At 38.6% G+C, this 18,349-nt stretch overlaps 1 protein-coding gene across 13 annotated transcripts in view; it reads left to right on the top strand.

Moving 5' to 3' along the window:
- Frmpd4 (FERM and PDZ domain containing 4) overlaps positions 1–18,349 on the top strand; it is a 1,030,958-nt gene that overhangs the window by 695,382 nt on the left and 317,227 nt on the right. Inside the window, exon 1 of one of the 13 annotated variants that reach the window (XM_087193757.1) lies at positions 455–697. The exons of 10 other annotated variants lie outside the window; for them this stretch is intronic. The gene's annotated coding sequence lies outside the window, so the exon portion shown is untranslated. 2 more of the 13 variants (XM_004871017.3, XM_087193755.1) reach the window with 2 other exon arrangements.

Here is an 18,349-nt window from a genome sequence, read left to right as displayed (position 1 = left end):
ATGGCCACATGCTATTATGTTACATAACATCGTGCACTTTTTGGACATTATTAAGGTCCTGTTCAATGTCATATATTGAAGACGAATGAAAGCCAAGTTACCCTGTTTCACTGGGTTCATTTCTGATAAAGGACCCAGAGCAGGTAGTTCTCAGCATAAAGCTGAAACATCACTAGACATCCAGTGATCATTTTTCCCAGTTTGGAAAGTTGGTTATTAAAAAAGAGAAACACTGCAGGGAGCTCACTCAGCATCAGGGTCACCAGAAGCGTCCCTGGGTACAGATGGGAACTTATGGAAGGTGCTTCTCTTCACAGAAGGTAATCAGAATAGTGCAGGTGTGTTGAATGTGTGGAAGGGATATTGGCTTGAAGTTGTGCTGCTCGCAGAAATGCAGCGAGTGCTGGCAGTGAAATGTAAGCTAGCCCTGTAATAAAAGCTCCTGGGAATGCAGAGGATGCCTCGGCATTAGGCATTCTCCTCGTGTTTCACATAAATGCATCCTGTTCTCAGGAGCAGAAGAGCAGTGCGAGCAGTGCGTTCGCACTGGCTCATTCAAATTGAATGTTGGTAAAAGGAGAGTCCTGAGCAAACAGAACAGTTTGGCATCTTTGAAGGAAGAAGCAAGGTTAGGCTGCAGGCTGCATTCTCTGCTGTTTCTTGGACATTTGTTTGCTGGCCATGGTATACACCTAAGGTATGTTGCAAAGAGGCACCTATGGGGTGGCTGATGGCTGCATGGCACAGGCCCCCAAGCAGTTTTGCTCAGGTGCTTTGGGGCAGTAAAGTTCAAGGCTTCATGTGTGGCTTCATGTGTTGTCCCCAAGCCTGCTGTGGATAATGTTTTGCTGGAAGAGAAAGCTCCTTTGGAGAGGCAGTTTGTACTGTATTTTTCTTTTGTTCTTCTTTTTCAATGCTGCAGCTTTAACTTTGTCACAGCAAGGGTAAGGAGAGGGAGCCTGCAGAGAGCATTTTGCAACATGCTTTTGTAATTAGTTTGAACGGGAGCAGAGCAGAGCATCACCAGCGGCAGTGCTCGCCTGCTTTCTGGTCATGTGCTGTGAGGAATAAAGACGCTGTAGGGCAGTGAACCTGAACTTGCCCCATTCATCCATACTGCATTGAGTGATTGCATGGAGTGGAGTCAAATGCCACTTGGGGGTGAAGAGCACACATCATCTTGCATTCCTGCTGGATACATTAGGAAGGACCCTTGACAAGATCCAGTAATTAAAAGGTAAACCATGAAGTGTGTGGTGTGTGTGTGCCGAGGGGAGATTGCACAGGGGAAGAGAGAGAGAGAACTACGTTTCACTTTTGGGGAATGCTATATCCTTTCGATTTTCTTGGCCAGTGGATTGGTAGGAGAAGAGGAGAGACTTTGACTGGCTGCGATTTATAATACAGTCCTGAGGTAAGATTGCTTTTACACATGATGGCATCTCTCCTCGGCTGCAGGTACTCGAAACTTTATTGCACTCATATCATTGAAAGGGAAGTATTCTGAGTGAGGGCCATGCGCAAAAGTTTTGACTATAGAAGTGAATGAGTATACTCTTTGCTGCCTCTGTGTTCTACCAGGTGAAATCTCATCGTGAGTATTTATTCTGTGTTTTAAAGCAGAGGTTCTGTTTCTTTGCTCATTTGCCCCAAATCTAATAAGAAATGGCTCCTAGAGGCACAAAAACATGGGGGAAATGTGGCATTTGTCTTAGATTTCTTTCAGAAGACATATAGTTTCCAACTTCTCTTGGGGAGAATCTTAAGGGGAGGGTGAAGTTCTACTTTAAAACATGTTGGCTGCTTAGTGAAACTTAATGCCATCTCCTGTAAATCATTTTTACAGGTGTTGCATTTAAACCAGGACTCTCTGAAGTAAGCAGTCTCTTTTGGCAATGTGTATTCCATGCAACTAATTGATCAATTTTGTGACTAGAAACTTAGCTTATGTCTCGTAAATCTCTTGTCCAGCTCTCTGGGCTCTTTTACAAGCAGCATTAAAAATAGAAGGATAGGTTTTTAATTAAACCACGTATTGGATTTGCCCCCAGGGAGCTGAAATGCAGTTACAGGGGCATGTGGGCAATAGGAGTCCCTTGTTTCTAGTAAATTGTTTTTATAAGTCAGGATTTAAAAATAAAGTATGCTGCTCTTTAGATATTTGGAATATTTTCTTTTGTCACCTTATGCAAGTGAATCTATTGAATATCTGTCTCAACACTCAAGTTGAGTAGAGACATAAAGCTAATTTGGGAGGTTATAAAAATATACCATTATATATGCGTTATATCCATTACTTATTGATATGTGTATACTAAGACTTTATTCAAAAGGTCTGATTATTATCAGTGCAGTTTGTTAGCAGCAGAGATAACTTGGCATATAAATACTGGTTCTCAAAAAGAAGAGGAATGTTCATGAATGTACCATTTAATGGCATTTCACTTGTGAAACAATGCTGATGATTACCCATTGGTTCGTCCTGGCATGGCGTCCAGATCCTTCTTTCTGTGCCAGAAACTGCACAACTGATCTGAGGATGAGAGGACAAGGAATGGGGACAAAAATTTAAAAGAGAAACTGCTACATCTTGGGGGAAATTTGGTATTGGAAGTTGTACCTTCTAATGGATTGCATGCTGGCACTAGGGACCAACTGTATGGTCACTTGGCAGAAAAACAACTTTGATTGATGACAAATTCTACTTTGTTTTGAGCCTATAAAAGTGTACCTTTACTATTCTATTTAATTTGTTTGTTAAAGTTCTTGTTTAGGCACCAGCTGAGCTGTTCCAAGGAGAACTTTTTCAGTGAGCTTTTAAAGGTATAAACATATATTTTTGTGAACTATTTTGCACCAAAATGTCAAAGTAAAAAGTAAAGTGTCTTACTGAATTTTCAGAAATACTCTTTTACATAATGAGTACTGAGTTTGGAAGAGGGTAAGCTGAAAAAGTGTAACATAGGAAAATCCACACTACTTTCTCTTCATTTTCAAGTGAAATCTAAATTTGATTATTCCCTTACCTTTGATTACATACAGCCTCATAACAATAGAAGGGAGGGAAAGTAAGCAATTCAGTTTTTATCCTGTGAACTATTGTGCTTGAAATAAAGCAAGTGTCTGGTCCATTCATGGAAGCTGCCCAGAGCCCCACTGGGATCGAGGGTTGCTGTGATAAAAATTGCGTTGAAGGCCAACTTGTTCAAACAGTGGAGGAGAGGTCTGTGACAGTGCAAATCAGGAACATCTGTGCTTGATTTATTTCTTAACATGATATATCAAAGCAGTTGCGATATCTTGTATTTACAGAGCAGCCTTTAGTGAAGAGCTCAGAGTGTTTCTTGGACAGTATCTAATTATCAGAACGCCAGAGGGAAATAGAGACACACACTATCTCCAGTCCACAGTGCAGATGACAGGGACAGAGAGGTAAAGCAATTTACCCAAGATGATTCTGAAAAATGCTGACACATAGCTAGCAAATGAGCCAATCTGAGTTCTATGAATTAGAGTAGGACTTTAGTCTCTAAGACCACCTTGCCTTATCAGTGGGTTCTCACTTTGCCCGTCAGGAACATGTTCTGTCTGAACTTCAGGGATCCCATCCAACAATTTGTGGTTACGGATTCCAGTGACCTGCCTGACATTTGCAATGATCAACTGGAGGAAAAGCATTGCAAGACATGCCTGTGGGCTTCAAAAATGGGGGTCAGAGAATTAGCAAATGTCACTGGAAATCTATGCAGCCAATACAGAAAGCAACAGGACATATGACTTCTCTAGGATTAGACATGAAAAACATTTGAGAGCTAGAGATGTAACTTAGTGTTAGAATGCTTTCCTGATATATGCAAGGCCCTGAGTTCAATCTGCAGTCCTGTAAAAATACAAACATGAACACAAACAAAAACAAAAACAATTGAACCTTCTTCTAGAAGCACATCAACTATAAAGGAGAGAGTTGGATCCTTTCTCTCTCTTCATAGAGAAACCATAAAGCGAACAAGAAACATGCTTCACTTAGTATTTCAGCTTTTGGATATTGCTCAAAGTTGAGATAAAATTATTAATAAATTAGAAAAAATACTCTCATGTACTCAGAAAGAGTTATTAATTTTCTTTCCTTTGCTTTATGAAGTGCCTATTTTAAAGAAACTGTCACATTTGCAAGATCAGAAAATGATTTCACATACCCAGAAGTTAGCAAATGAACACCAAAACAGTTATAACTTGGCCTCTTATTTAGATTCAGAAGCATCTGGGTGGCAAGGTAAGGGCCTTTTAGAAAACAAAAATTGAGGCCATCCTGGCTATGGTCAAAGTGTAAATACCCTACTGATGCAGTGATCCAGAAGGAGAGTCTGAGTAGATGGACTCTAGAAGGAAGATCTCTAAAATGAAATACATATGCCAGGAGATTAGATAAAGTAATCCATTTGAATGGCTAAGCCTATCACCTTACTCTGGATCTCTTTCTCCATAAATGGCATTACTGGCATTCTATACTCAATCACCTGTGCCAAATAACATTATAAACTTTTGAGGGTAGCAAATTATTTCATACTAATTTTTAAAAACTCACTGAGTAGGACACTACCTTAAACCTTTGCAGATAGTTACTAAACATTTACAAAACTGAAATTGTTCCCCAAATATAGGGCATGATTATCATTCTTAAAAATATATAATCAGAATAATTTAGGGCACAGCACATAAATAGAAAATTTGCTAATAACAGGAACATATATTGAAACTGGTGATTCTCAAACAAAGAGACTTTGCTACCCCTCCACAGGGAATATTGTGGAACTGTCTGGAGACATTTTAGCTGTCACATCTAGTGGGGATACTACTGGCATCTAGTGGCAAAAAGCTGGGGATGTTGCTAAACATGCCACAGTGCACAGGGTGGTCCCAAGTGCAGAGAAACATCTGGCTCCAAATCTCAATAGTGCTGCAGTTGAAAAACTTTGATTTCAAGTAAAACCCATATCACATTGTTTTATAATAATTTTTATTATTTGCTTCTATTTTCCACTGAACTCTGTGCTTCTTGGAAACAGTGGATTTTTGCTCGTTTTGAGTCTGCGTTCAGCACAACACCTGACATATATTAGGCCTTTAATAAATGATGGCTGAATTGATGAATGAATGAATGCTAATGATGTCAGAAAAAGTGCCCCAGTATCCCCTTTGAAACAACATTATAATTAGAAACTGCATTTCTAATCGAGACCTTGACCTTAAATAATCAATAGGGTCAATGACAAGGTGCAGAAGTAGAAAAACATCAACCACACATTCCTGTCTTTATTTAAGAAGTCCATATGGGCCGGGGATTTAGCTCAGTGGTTTCACCGCCTGCTGTGCAAGCGCAAGGACCCAAGTTTGATCCCTGGTACCAAAAAAAAAAAAAAGAAAGAAAAGAAAATTCTAATTAGGGCTGGGGATTTAGCTCAGTGATTTCGCCGCCTGCTGTGCAAGCGCAAGGATCCGAGTTCGATCCCCAGTACCAAAAAAAAAAAAAAAAGAAAAAAGAAAAAAGAAAAAAAGAAGTCCACTGGGCCTCGTTTCATAGAATGTCAACACAGAAGGAGATCTGAGAGATCCATCAGTTCAGCTCTTTTAAATTACAAGTGAATCAATTGAAATCTGGGAGGTTAAATGACTAGTCCAAGGTCTCACAGTTCAATGACAGAACTGATAGTTGAATTGTTTCTAACTCAGAGCCTTGGTGTGTTATATGGAGATGGTAAGCTGTCTCCATTGTGTCAGCCCTAAAAATGGGCGAACAGATTGTTGTGATTACATGAGTATCTTAGTCACTTTCTCATCACTGGGACACAATAGCAGACACCCATAGCTTAAAGGAGGAGAGGTTTATTTTGGCTCATGGTTATACTCCATGGCTGGCTGACTCCAGGGCAGAAATGCAAGGCAGAGGGACATACCAGAGACAAAGGCTGCTTATGTTATGGCAGCCAGAAAGCAAAGATAGAAGGAATGAGCCAGAGAGGGAGATGTCCTCTTCTAGGTCACCCTTTCAGTGACATGCCTCTTTTGACCAGATTCCACCTCCCAATGGCAAATCAGCTATGTTGCCCCCATGATTCAGTCACCCTCCAAAAGTACCACCTATGAGCACATGAAGCCTTTGAGAGATATTCTCTATCCAAGCCTTAACATTCTGGGCCTGGTCCTCAAAAGACTCACATAGACCTCTTTATGCAAAATACATTCAGTACATCTCTAAGAGTTGCCAAAGTCCAATACATAGTTCTAGCATTGCTGAAAAGTCTAAGTCTGTAAAGTCTCCACTGAGACTCAAGGGGACCTCTTAGCTGTGAGCCCCTGTTAAAAAAAAAAAAAAGTTAAACACTGCTAATATACAATGGCAGAGGGTAAATATTTCTATTCCAAAAGGAAAAAAATGTGAGCATAGAAACCAGCGAGACGAAAGTAAGACTACAACCTGACAGGGTAAACATTAAATACTGTAGCTTTTGAGCAGCACCTGGGACAAGTTGTGGTCATGATTGTGAGCTCCAAGTGTCTTGGGAGGCTCCACCCCTACAACATTGCTAGTTGTAGCTCTCATATCTTCTCTCTTGGGGTGGCTTTGCTCACTGCTGGAGGCTTTTCTCATACGTTCCATGTTCCTGGCTTCTCCAACATCTTGGAGTCTGCACTGCACTTTCAGCTTTACTTTCACAGTTTCACACACTGTCCTCTCAGGGGCACACTGCTTGGCTTTGTAGGCCACCTTCTGAAATCTGGGTGGAAGCCTCCCTAAACCCACAACTCTTGCATTCTGCATACTGATAAGATCAGCACCAAGTGGATGCCACCAAGGCCTGCCACCAGTTTAAGGAGTAGCCACATTTCGTGATATCATGGTTGCAGTGTTCTCTGAGTGCCTGGATGGCTGAGCACTGTGAGAGGAATTCTGGCAAACCAATTCTCTAGCCAGTCCTTCTCCAGCAGGGTGTTCTGGGGGCTCTCATCTTAAAGCAAAATCTTCCACATTTGTACCTTTGATTCTGTACTGGGCAAGGTCTTGCTGATTCCCTGGATGCCCTCAAGCTGCCCTTCCTATTATCTGGATGCAAAGTTCTTGGCTTCTTTTTAATGCTAATATTTACAGCAATCAAGCTTTCTTGAGTCAAAATTTTATGAGTCCCAACTTTATAGGCCCTCAACTTCAGGGCTGCTTCCTTCTGGCCACCAGCAAAAATTTTCAAATTATTTGTTTTGGTTTTGCTTCTTATGGTAGATATGACTAAAAGCCACCACTAGTACCCACTAGTGCCACAACCTCAATAACGGGCTCCCTTGAAATTTCCTTTGTCAGATTAATTAGTCCTCTGCCCTTAATCCCAATCTCAGGACATGAACAAAATACAGGCAAATTTCTTGCTAGAGCATAAGAGACAAGGTCTTAAGTCCAACTGCTTATGGAGTTCTTTTTTCCAACTGTAACCTACTGAGCCTAGCTTTGACTTTCTATTGCTATCAGCATTCAAGTATTCTGAGCTTTGACCAGAATCTCTCATCAAGCTCAGCTTACAACATTCTAGGGCTTCTGTAGCTGACATCTCTAAAGCTTTCCAAATTCCCCCTAGAAACCAGTTCCAAAGGCTTCTAAGCCATATCATCAGGTATAATGACAGCAACAGCTCCACTTCTCCAGTACCAAAATATGTCTCAGTCACTGTCTTGTCACAGGGACACAATCACAATCACCAACAACTTAAAGGAGGAAAGTTGGTTTTTTGGCTCATAGTGACAGTTCATGGTCAGCTGGCTCCAGTAGAGAAACAGCATGGCAAGGGTGCATATTGGTGGAAAAGCTGCTTATATCACTGTGGTCAAGAAGCAGAGAGAAAAGGAATGAACAGAGGAGGAAGGCCATGTCCTTCCATATCATGTCTCCATTGATCTACCTCTTCTGCCTAGACTCCACCTCCCTCTCCAGCTCCTTTATTCTCTCTCTCCCTCCTGGCCGCCATGATATGAGCAGCTTTTATCTGCCCAGGCCCTTCCACCATGCTGTTTCTGTATTTAAGCCTGCTGAATATGGACTGCAACTTCTGAAACTGTGAACCAAAATAAATCTCTCTTTAAAGTTGTGGGTGTTGGGTATTTTGTCCCAGTGATGAGGAAAGTGACTAAGATAATGAGATACCACCCCAAAGTACTGAAACACATAAAATCATATTTCCCATATCATAGAATTTCATCTTATAACTTGTATGTTAGGTATGACCATGCTTAATAAAGAATTTAAAATAAGGCAATGTTAGACCTCGAAGAAATCTTGATAACTGTCTGGTAAAGTCTTGTATCCGGCAAAAGAATGAAAGAAGGCATCAGAGATGGAGCTGTATCCAGGGTCATAGGAAAGGAGTGCTAAAACTCTGTTCTGCTCTTTGTCAGTATTAGAATGTTTTCTAAAACAGAATATGGGATATTACAGGAAAACACATTTACACAACCAGATAAAATTTGAAAGTGCAAGGATAAACCAAGCGAAGCAGGTCAGTTTGCTAAAGGATATTTCAGAGTTTTCATATATTGTATACAACTCTAAGAAGTACAATACCCAGCTCCTCTAAGACTCACTAAGTCGGAGGTCATTTATATTATGCACCAATGTTCCTCAGAACATACTTTGAAAACTGGTGTAACTCTTCTTCCAGTCTATGTAAGTGTCAGAAAAGCAGCAAGCATGCTCATGTTTCAGAGAGACTTATGTAGACTTTTGGGTACCCCAAATCCCCACCCCCCCTTGTCTTTGGGAGAAAGCTTTCCAAAATAGTTTGAATCAGTCTGTTTCTCATGGTGTGTTTCCCAATTCCAAATCAAGTTTCGAGAGTTGGTCCTGTGATCAGTGTTGCAGAAATAGGTATTGAAGCATCACGGAGTAGAAAGACACAGGCTTCAAAGTCAGAGTGTTGCCTGGGCAAGTCAGCTAACATCAGTTGGTTATCAAAGAAATTGGACGTGACCTTCAAGATTTTAAGTGCAGAATTTCAATGCGATTAGATAAGACAGGAGGGCTAGTTAATTTAAAGAACATACAAAACTATTTGATGACACCTGATAGTGTTTTTAACCTGATGCCTGACAGTTTCATGCTAAGATGTCAGACTTTGCTAGTAATACCAGTGACACCAGTCAGTCCTTGAATTATTTTCTTTAAATGTCACAAGGTCAGTATTTAAATTGAATTGAATTAGTGATAAAATTATTCTGTAGTGAGAAAGGCAATCATCAAAACATTGCCCTTCACATATCAAGCCTTAGAACAGGACTATACATGAACGTTCACATTTCACAAATATACTTACAGCACGAGATTTTGGTGATTTTTAACAAAAACATATTGACATATAATTAACAATAAGGAGGAGAGTCAAATAGATTCTGAAAATGGTCAAGTTTGGCTTGAGTCAAAATTGCAGATACAAATCTTCACCTTAACCTACAAGTAAAGCAGTTCAAAGAGAATCTCCTTTGAAAAGGCAGTCCTAAGGAATTTAAAATAGTGCCTTTTTGTCTAGTTTTGTTTTTTTTTTTTGGTACCGGGGATCGAATTCGGGTCCTTGCGCTTGCGCAGCAGGCGGCAAAACCACTGAGCCAAATCCCCGGCCCCAAGAGTGCCTTTTTTTCCACAATAAGTTTCCTCTTAATTGCAACACAAGGTCTTTAAAATCATTTCTTCCACAGTCCTTTCGGAAATTTGAAATCTGTACAAATAAGTAGGATTCTGCCTTCAAGTAAGCTTTGGCGTGGCCCACTTCTTTCTTCTTTTCATTGAACTTGACTTACATGTTCACCAGGGCCAAAATCTTACCCAAAAATCAGAGGGAGAATGCTAGTATTTGCCTCACGATTGGAAATAAATCTTAGCCCTTCTGAGTGAAGCTAGATATTCAGAGCTAAATCTTATAACATCTAGAAGGAGGTCAGTGCAGCTGCTACCGAATCGAAGGTCCCTCACAAATGATAAGGTACAAAGCAGCAGCCCATTTCCAAGGAAAATTCGGTGAGAAAGAACAGCTTGGGAGAGCTGGCACTCCAATATAGATTAAATGGTTTATGCTGTGGGTGTATGGAAGGAAATTTATGAGCACCCAAGGATGGAAGTGTGTGGATGGATTAAGAGGGACTTGCTCTAATTCTTGTGATTCAGTCTTGACTTTGATAGATGGGCTCCTCTAGACTTTCAGGGTTCTCCCTAACTCTTGCAGAATTTGTGCCTCATGGCTTGTTCCTTCAGTATACTCTCTACGTATTCAGTTTGCTTTTAGGAAATAAAAAGAACCAGAATGAGTCATCTGCTTCTCATGTCTTTTACTGTAGCCAACTCATCATCATCTTTGTATGAAAGTTCCTGACAGTTCTTGAATATTTACCTGATATGTCACAGGCTACTGGGATGGCAGTGGAGAGTTGAAGAGGGAAGAATAGTTCATAGGACAAAGGCTCCTATTCAAGAGAAATAAATGAGCAGGGCAATAAATAAATGAAAGGCAAGAAATTTGTTATCAAGAAAGGAAGTTGTAATAAAGAGATATAGCTATTCTGATGGGGTGGGGATTCAGGGAGGGGAGGCCAATCCTAAAGAGTTATTACAAACAATTTGCTTTTATTCTAATTATTCATGTCAAGAGAAAATCATTTGCTGAACATTTAGCATTTATCCTGGAAAGGGATCAAAAGATGCAATTATTGGCAAACAAGACATAAAAAAGCCTTTTTTATTTTATTGAGGGCTATTTTTCTGTACTGTATTTAGTTTTAACTATGTGTTCATGAGTTGCTCTGTTCTTTTAATTACCAGGTTACAAACATCATAAAACAATAGGGAAGCCATGCCTTCTTTGTTGCGCTATGAGATGAATGTCTAATGATATCAGCAAGCTTCTTACTAACAAAATTTGCAAATAAAACCTTGATAAATATTTTTCACTGTTTGGGAGCCCACGAATATCCCTGGGGCTCAGGTACATTGAACTTGGCTTAGCATCATTTCAGGCAGGCCTAATGATTAAAAGTTGTTCATTTCTATTTTACAGCATTAAATCTAAGCCTCTAGGAAATTCTAAGACAGATTAAATAATGTGAAAGCAACTGCCTGAAAGATGCACAATGGAACACGAGGCTTATTGATTATAAAGTGAAATGAATCTCACTCGGAGACAGGAAGGAAAGTTACGTCTATGGAGAAAGCTTTTTAATAAGGTGTTGTGATTTAAGAGAGAAGTTCAGATCAGGAGAATAAGAAAAACATAATTAAAATGAATTAATCATGGATCAGCATCTTCCTGCAAATCCCTCTTATTTATGAGATTTCATAAGATTATATTAATAATATTGCTGTTACTAATTTGATATACTTGCATCATTTTAGGAGCTTTCTGTCTGTTTTTTTCTTATAATTCTCTGAGTACTAGATGAGCAGTATGGTATGATATAAAACAAATTTTGAGATCATTCAGTATTTTCTACCACTTCTCTCCCCTCTTCTTTCCCAGGCATAAAATGGAATTGTCCAGGGTGTAATTGTAGTGCATCTGATAGCCAGTGCCCATGTCTGTTGGTGGTGAAACCCTCCATTAACCACTTCAGTTTGCATTGTGAGGCTGAGCATTGCCTGCATCAATTACCTCTGCCAGAAAAAGTAGTATAGTCATACAATGAAATACAATTTGGTGATGCAAAGAATAAACTATTGTCAAACAGCCATCATGTCTCAGAGCCAAATAAAATGTTGTGTGATTTGATTTATATGAAGATTAAGAACGGATACTACTAATCTTTGGTAATGGAAGTTGGAATAATGGTTACTTCTGGGAGCCAGTTGGATACTGACTGGGAGTGGTGCTAGATATGTTCTATATACACTGTACTGGCCTGGATGTTGGTTATATCATTATAGTATATATGTAAAAACTCATTGAACTATGTACTTAAGATTTATCTAGTTTATTATATAGGCTAGCCTTTAAAAGTTTAAAAACCTTTCCACATATTAATATGCAAGATACATTCTGAAAAAAAAAACTAACAATCGAACTACCATATAATCCAATGATCCCATTTATTAGTTTCATTCCCTCCCGTTTTACAGATTTCCACCGGGAACATTCTGCAGCTACTATGCATTGTAGGATGAGATTTAACCCTAGATTCATCTCACTTCAGTTCTTTTGGGAGAATTCATGAAATTGTAATTATAGTAGAAGTCAATTGGAATGTGATAAATTATCAGTTTTGATTGTTATATTCTCTAGATTTTCTAGAATATTTCTCATGAAGTTCATATAAGTGCCAGAGCTGCAGTGTAGAATGTCAGCTTTGTGATGGAGGAATAGTCCTGCAGGGAATCAAAGGTAGGTTACCAAAACTCAGTGCCACTGTGACTTCATTCTTTTAATCTGATGATAGAACCTGTTGATGGCATAACAGACAAGATTGGGTGCATTCAGGGTGGTATGGCTGCAGGCATGATGGCATAATAGAAACTGAATTTTTAAAAGGAATACAAAAGAAAAACTCTCTGAAAGACAAATAATTTGTAGCTATTCAAGATCTGAAGTTTTTTGTTTATTTGCTCATGATGTCTTTTACCTTTGTGTGAGGTTTTTAAAAGGAACAAAAAAAAACTTTTTGAAGACAAATTAAGTAATTTGTAAAAATATTCAAGATCTGAAGGTTTTTCTCCATTTTCTCATGACCCATTTTTACTCTTGAATATGTTTCTCGGAAGCTCTAGTTTATATCAAATATTTGCACTTGAGATTATCACTTTTGCTATCAACTCTTTGCCTTTTAATAAAATGTAGATATTTGCTCATTGATTAATAATGTACATTCTCATGCTCTCTAGAATGCTTGATAAACTTGGATAATCCAGCAAAGTATGTAAACTGTGCTTTCACAGTCATTTTGAATATTATCCTAGAGTGGAAGAATAGTGGAATAAGACTGAGTCCTTACCAATCAACTTTGGGACTTCCTTGTTTCAGAGAAAGCTGGAAATTGGTTCCCCTAAAGGCACCGCACTTTGTGGCTATATTGCTTAGGAGTAATGACACTAAGTCTGACATTACCTTATGACGTTTATCACTTCTTTTCTGGTTCTGTGAGGAGTTACTCCAACTCTATGGTAAATGCTTAAGAACCAGTTATTAAATCTTATGTATATCTCTCAGAAATTTTCTCCTATTTTCCTTCTGCTCACACTTTTCTGATTTCAACATTGTTCTTCAAGAGGTACTTTAAAACATAATCAATTACATATTGGTGGAAAGCATCCCTTCATTTCATGTTCCCAAATATTTCATCGACTTCCTGCAGCCCACTTATCTCTGAAGTTTCCAAATCAGTAAGGGAAGAAATATCAGTACCTGCTAGAGTCAGTCCTTTTTAGCACAAGGCCTAGAAGAGGCACTCAATGCCAATCCCCTAACTGAGAGAGGAGATTTTTTTTTTTTTGGTACTGGCGATCGAACTCGGGTCCTTCCACTTGCGAGGCAGGTGGCAGAACCACTGAGCTAAATCCCCAGCCTGAGAGGAGATCTTTGTAAGTATTGTAATCATAAACTTTTCATAGACCACTTCTTAAGAGAAAAGTTTCAAATTCTTTTAGTAGGGAAAACACTCAAAAGAATAATATCCCCACTAAAGTTATTGTTTCCCCCATCTCCTTTTCATGTGATTGAAAATAGAAAGGGAAAAAAGAGCATAACACAGACCAGACTCCTGACATTTAAGATCCCTTTGTTGTCAAGAAAGAGAGAAATAGCTTTTTCAGGGCAATGTCCTGGATAGAAGTTATTGAAACCTGATGAAAACTGAGTCCACAAAAGGATGCACTACCCTTCCCCACCTCATCTGCAGTCACTGATGACCCGAAGAAAATTGGGAAAGAATAATTATGGGTTATTACCTGTATTTCCTCATGCTCACTCAGATTCTAGTCTCTCAATATTGCTCATGCAAATAATCGTAGCATTTTGAGAATAGAAGAGCTGTCTGAGTTACTTTCCTCATTACTGGGATACAATAGTCAACCCCAACAAATTAAAGGAGGAAAGGTTTATTTTGGCTCACAGTTTGTAAAAATTTCAGTCCATAGTGGGCTGGCTCCAAGGCAGGGTGGCATGGGAGAGGGGCACCTCAGAGGAGAGCTGCTCATAGCATGGAGGACAAGGAGAGAGCTTGTCAAGGTGGGAGCTGGCAAGGAAGATAGATTCTTCCTGTCCATGCTCAGGGTGATCCACCTCTTCTGACCAGGCCTCGACTCCCAACATCAAATTTAACTATAAGCTTATCAGTGGACTAATCCACTGATGAGTATCACACCCCCATGATCTACTCACCTCCCAAATGCCTCACCTATGAGGGTGGCATCTAGATATAAACCATAACAAGAGCCCTTTGAAATAGTCTAGTGTCTTGTTTTCAATCTAGACATGAGGAAACTAAGGTACAAAGGGGCGAAGAGCTCATTAGGAAGCCAGGTTCTCTGACTTCTGCACTAGGGCTCTGTCCTCCTTGGTGTCACTTTATGTCTCTGTAGCCACCTAGATGAGGGTCTCAGGGCTGAGGAGCATCTGGTGAGAGTAGGAGGCCAGGGGTCTTGGTAACAACAGAACAGCAAAAACAAAAATTCTGGGAAGAGGAGCATTGCCTTGAGGCTTGGTGACCCCTGGGTAGCATCTTTCCTGCCAGTGTCCCAGCTGCGTGGGATTGGACAAATTTGTCCCAAGCCCTGTCCTGGTAGACTCTAGGCCAACCCTATCTAATACAATTTCTGATAATAAAAATCTGTGTTAGTAGCCACATGTGGCTATTAAGTGTTTCAAATCAACAGAGCCAGGCAACTAACTAAGCTTTTGATTTTATTTAATTTTAATTCATTTAAATTTAAGGAGCCACATGGGACTCATGGGGGGTCATCTTGGACACAGGGACTCCTCTCACTTTCCTGTGTGTATGAATTTTCAATTCAGGTCTAAGTGTCTGCATTGTTTTCTCTCTGCTTCTCATATTTTGGAGACAAGGACCTGCCATTTAATGTAAACCAAATCTAGATGCAGTAGAAGATTATAAATAATTATTTTTGGTTCCATCTCAGTGTGTACTTCACTTTTTTTTTCTTACTTCAGGTTTGAAAATAACAAACCTAAAATTTCATGGATAAGATGGGAAGTATTGCATCAATGGTTTGGAGGTTAGGGACTGCAAATCATATTTGGAAGCTTTGGAATTATCTTTGATTCCCTCTATCTCTTCTTTGATTTCTCCAGTTCTTAAGGAGAAACAAAAGATCACTAATGGAATTGCCAAATTTAGCAAGTAAAAAATACAGGATGACTTGTGTGTTTATCTAAAATTCAAACTTAACTAATTGGTCAGTATTTTGCCTGGAAACCCTATTCATCTGTCTATTTAAAACACCCATTCTCCTTTCTTTTTCATGAAAAAAGCAAGATAAAACAGGAAAATATTCATATTTTCATCATCTTTGCTTTTCATTCATATTTCCTTAATAGGGATTTCTTGATCTCAGTGGTAATTTTTTAAAAGACATATTATTAATCTAAATTAAGATATGCTTGGCCTGTCTTGCCCTATGGGCTGGAAAACAATTAACTATGTATTGAACTAAAGTATAAAGAACTGTGAATATCTAAGAAGTCATTATATTCCACTAATGTCTATTCTAAATGGACTGTATGGAAAGAGGCCGCATTTGCTTTGCTTTTTAATGCGAGAGCATTTTTGTTACAGTTCTTGTTTTTGGAATAAGTATACGTGGCTTTTCAGGAATCTGACAGAAGACATTGCTTTTTGACTAATGTCTGTCTCCAGAAAGACTTGGAATTTGCACATAATTTTTTTCTCAAGTAACCCATTTGTCAAACAGCATTTTCACCCTTGAGGGAGTATGAGGTAATAAAATATTTCTCTACAGGTCTACCAGACGTATTTTTAAAAGTCAAAAACTTTTCAAGAAAATCTTCTATACCTGACTACTTATGAAAGATCAGCACTGGTAATCATTCTGTAATACTTGCAGTGAGGTCACCATTCTGTGTGATAATAAGTATAGGCAATAGTGTTGACTTCCATATGGAAATATCATGACTTCCATATGGAAATGTCATTTTGTCATCATTGAGTGATGGCTATCACAATTAAAAGGTAAGAAGGGCCCATATATCTGTGCTGAAACAGAGATGGTGAAATGATGGAACTTAAATAAATACTTAGGATAATGAAACAGAATGGTGGCTCCTCTTCAAGACCAAGTGAAATTTATTTTGGCCTTTTACCCTATAACATTTTTTTCTCCCTTTTATAAACTCTTACTTTCTCATTTAGGTATTCGTTTAATGGTACTTCAAAACGAAAGTTTGAAAAATTTTATTGTGGACAACCACTGCTTGTTAATGCTAATCTCTCTTTCTCTCTCTCTCATTATCTTGTCATCCATTTGTTCTTTAATTCCTTTCTTCCTCTCTCCTTCCTTCCTTCTCTCTCTTCTTTCTTCATTGGCATTGCAGTCAGAAAGCCATTTGTTTTATTAATCCAGGATAACATGGAGGGGAATTATTATTTCCATGCCCATGTTTGGATTTGTGTGTGTTTTGACCAAACATTTTGATATGTGGTATATCTATAGTGCTGGGTTCTTCTATAAAGACTCAGGGACAAGTAATTCTGTATATATATATATATATATATATATATATATATATATATATATATATATATATATATATATATGTGGTGGTTTGCTTTTGGGTTGCAAGTGATAAAGATGACTGAGATTTTCAGGGAGGCCTTGTGCTTCCACTGTATTGTTGGTTGGCATTTCCAGGGCTTAGAGAAGCCTGGATCCAGCTTGCCACATCTGAAGCATGAAATTCCCTACTTATCTGGCTGTGTTGACAAATTTAACTAACAGACATCTGTTGGTGTAGGTGTTGGGCACTGACCAATATCAATTATATCTTCCAACTGCTTGCATGAAACATAGTGTAGAATTAGTTAAGCTCTGTTGACAAGCATACCGTCAGATTAATTAGTCCCAGGAGGCTTTCCTGAAAACTGAGAAGTTGTGGACTGGAATGCAAGTAGGCCTCCAGCAAAATCTGCCGACAGAATCAGCTTGACTTAGAGAACAAAAAGAAGTTCCTATGAAAGTCAGCAAATTGGTTCTATGGATTTTTTTTCTGTTGTTGTTTTGTTTTTTTATTGAAAAGATTATGGTATGAGCTATCAAAACTAGCAAACATTTCACACAACTAATAGGCAAATTTGTGTCAAATTACTCATCCAATAAAAGATAAATTGGACAATTTTTATAATGACTCTATGGCTATTATTAATAGAGTTGTATTCACATAACTTGGAAAGTAACAACTTTTTTCTATGTACACTTCTTTCACATAGTATGCGTTGAAGGTTTGAGGCTCTAGAGCCTTTTCTTTGCCCTGGCTGCACATTTTACTAAATATCTATATATCACTTGATTGATTTAAACCTGGAACAGTGCTGATTTTGGTGTCATAAGAATACAAAATTTGAGAAATAAGACCTAGTTGGACGATTTGAGGGCTTCTGAAATTTAAGCAATGTTTTCAGTCTTGTCAGTTTCACGTATGTCTTGATATTCATGTATTAGAATAATGTCCAATATATTTGTAGTATAATTTCCTATATAAGCAGCAGAATTAAATGACAAATTTTTATATAGATTAATGGGATATTATTTAAAGTGATATCAGCAGGTATACTCCAGAATCTCAGTAAGCTTGGAACAGTAGACATTTGTGTTTCCCACACATAAAAATCCAACCAATGGTAGGGGTCAGGGTTCTTAAGTCTTTGATCAATTCATGGAACCTTTTCCATCTTCAAAACATGGTTTCTGGTGTTGCTCTGTGAATTGATATTCAGCTAACAGATGGGGAAAGACAAAGCCTACAAGGTTTTATGGGCTAAGCTGGGAAGTGGCATATATGATTTTGTCCATAGTCCATTGCCTAGAATTTAGTCACGTGTCTTCCCTGAATCTAAGGGAAGCTGGGGAATGTAGTTCCTAACTGGGCAGCTGTGTCCAACAACAATTCCACATTATGGAATGGGGCATGGAATTTTGGCAGATAGTCATTTTTGAAACAAGTAATTAACAAAACCCATTTATGCTAGTAAAAGCTAGTATATGATTGTTGTTATCATCTGGATAATGACTCCTCAATGACCTATGTTTTCTTGTCTAGAGCAGAGACTCCTCTTTACAAGTCTTCTTGGGGGTCTGCTCTAA

The sequence above is a fragment of the Heterocephalus glaber genome, unplaced genomic scaffold, assembly GCF_053883595.1.
Source record: "Heterocephalus glaber isolate CG9 unplaced genomic scaffold, H.glaber_assembly_v1.0 deba00001594, whole genome shotgun sequence".
NCBI lineage: Eukaryota > Metazoa > Chordata > Mammalia > Rodentia > Bathyergidae > Heterocephalus > Heterocephalus glaber.
The sequence above is the reverse complement of the archived record's forward strand: the minus strand, read 5'-3'. Positions and strand labels throughout refer to the sequence as shown.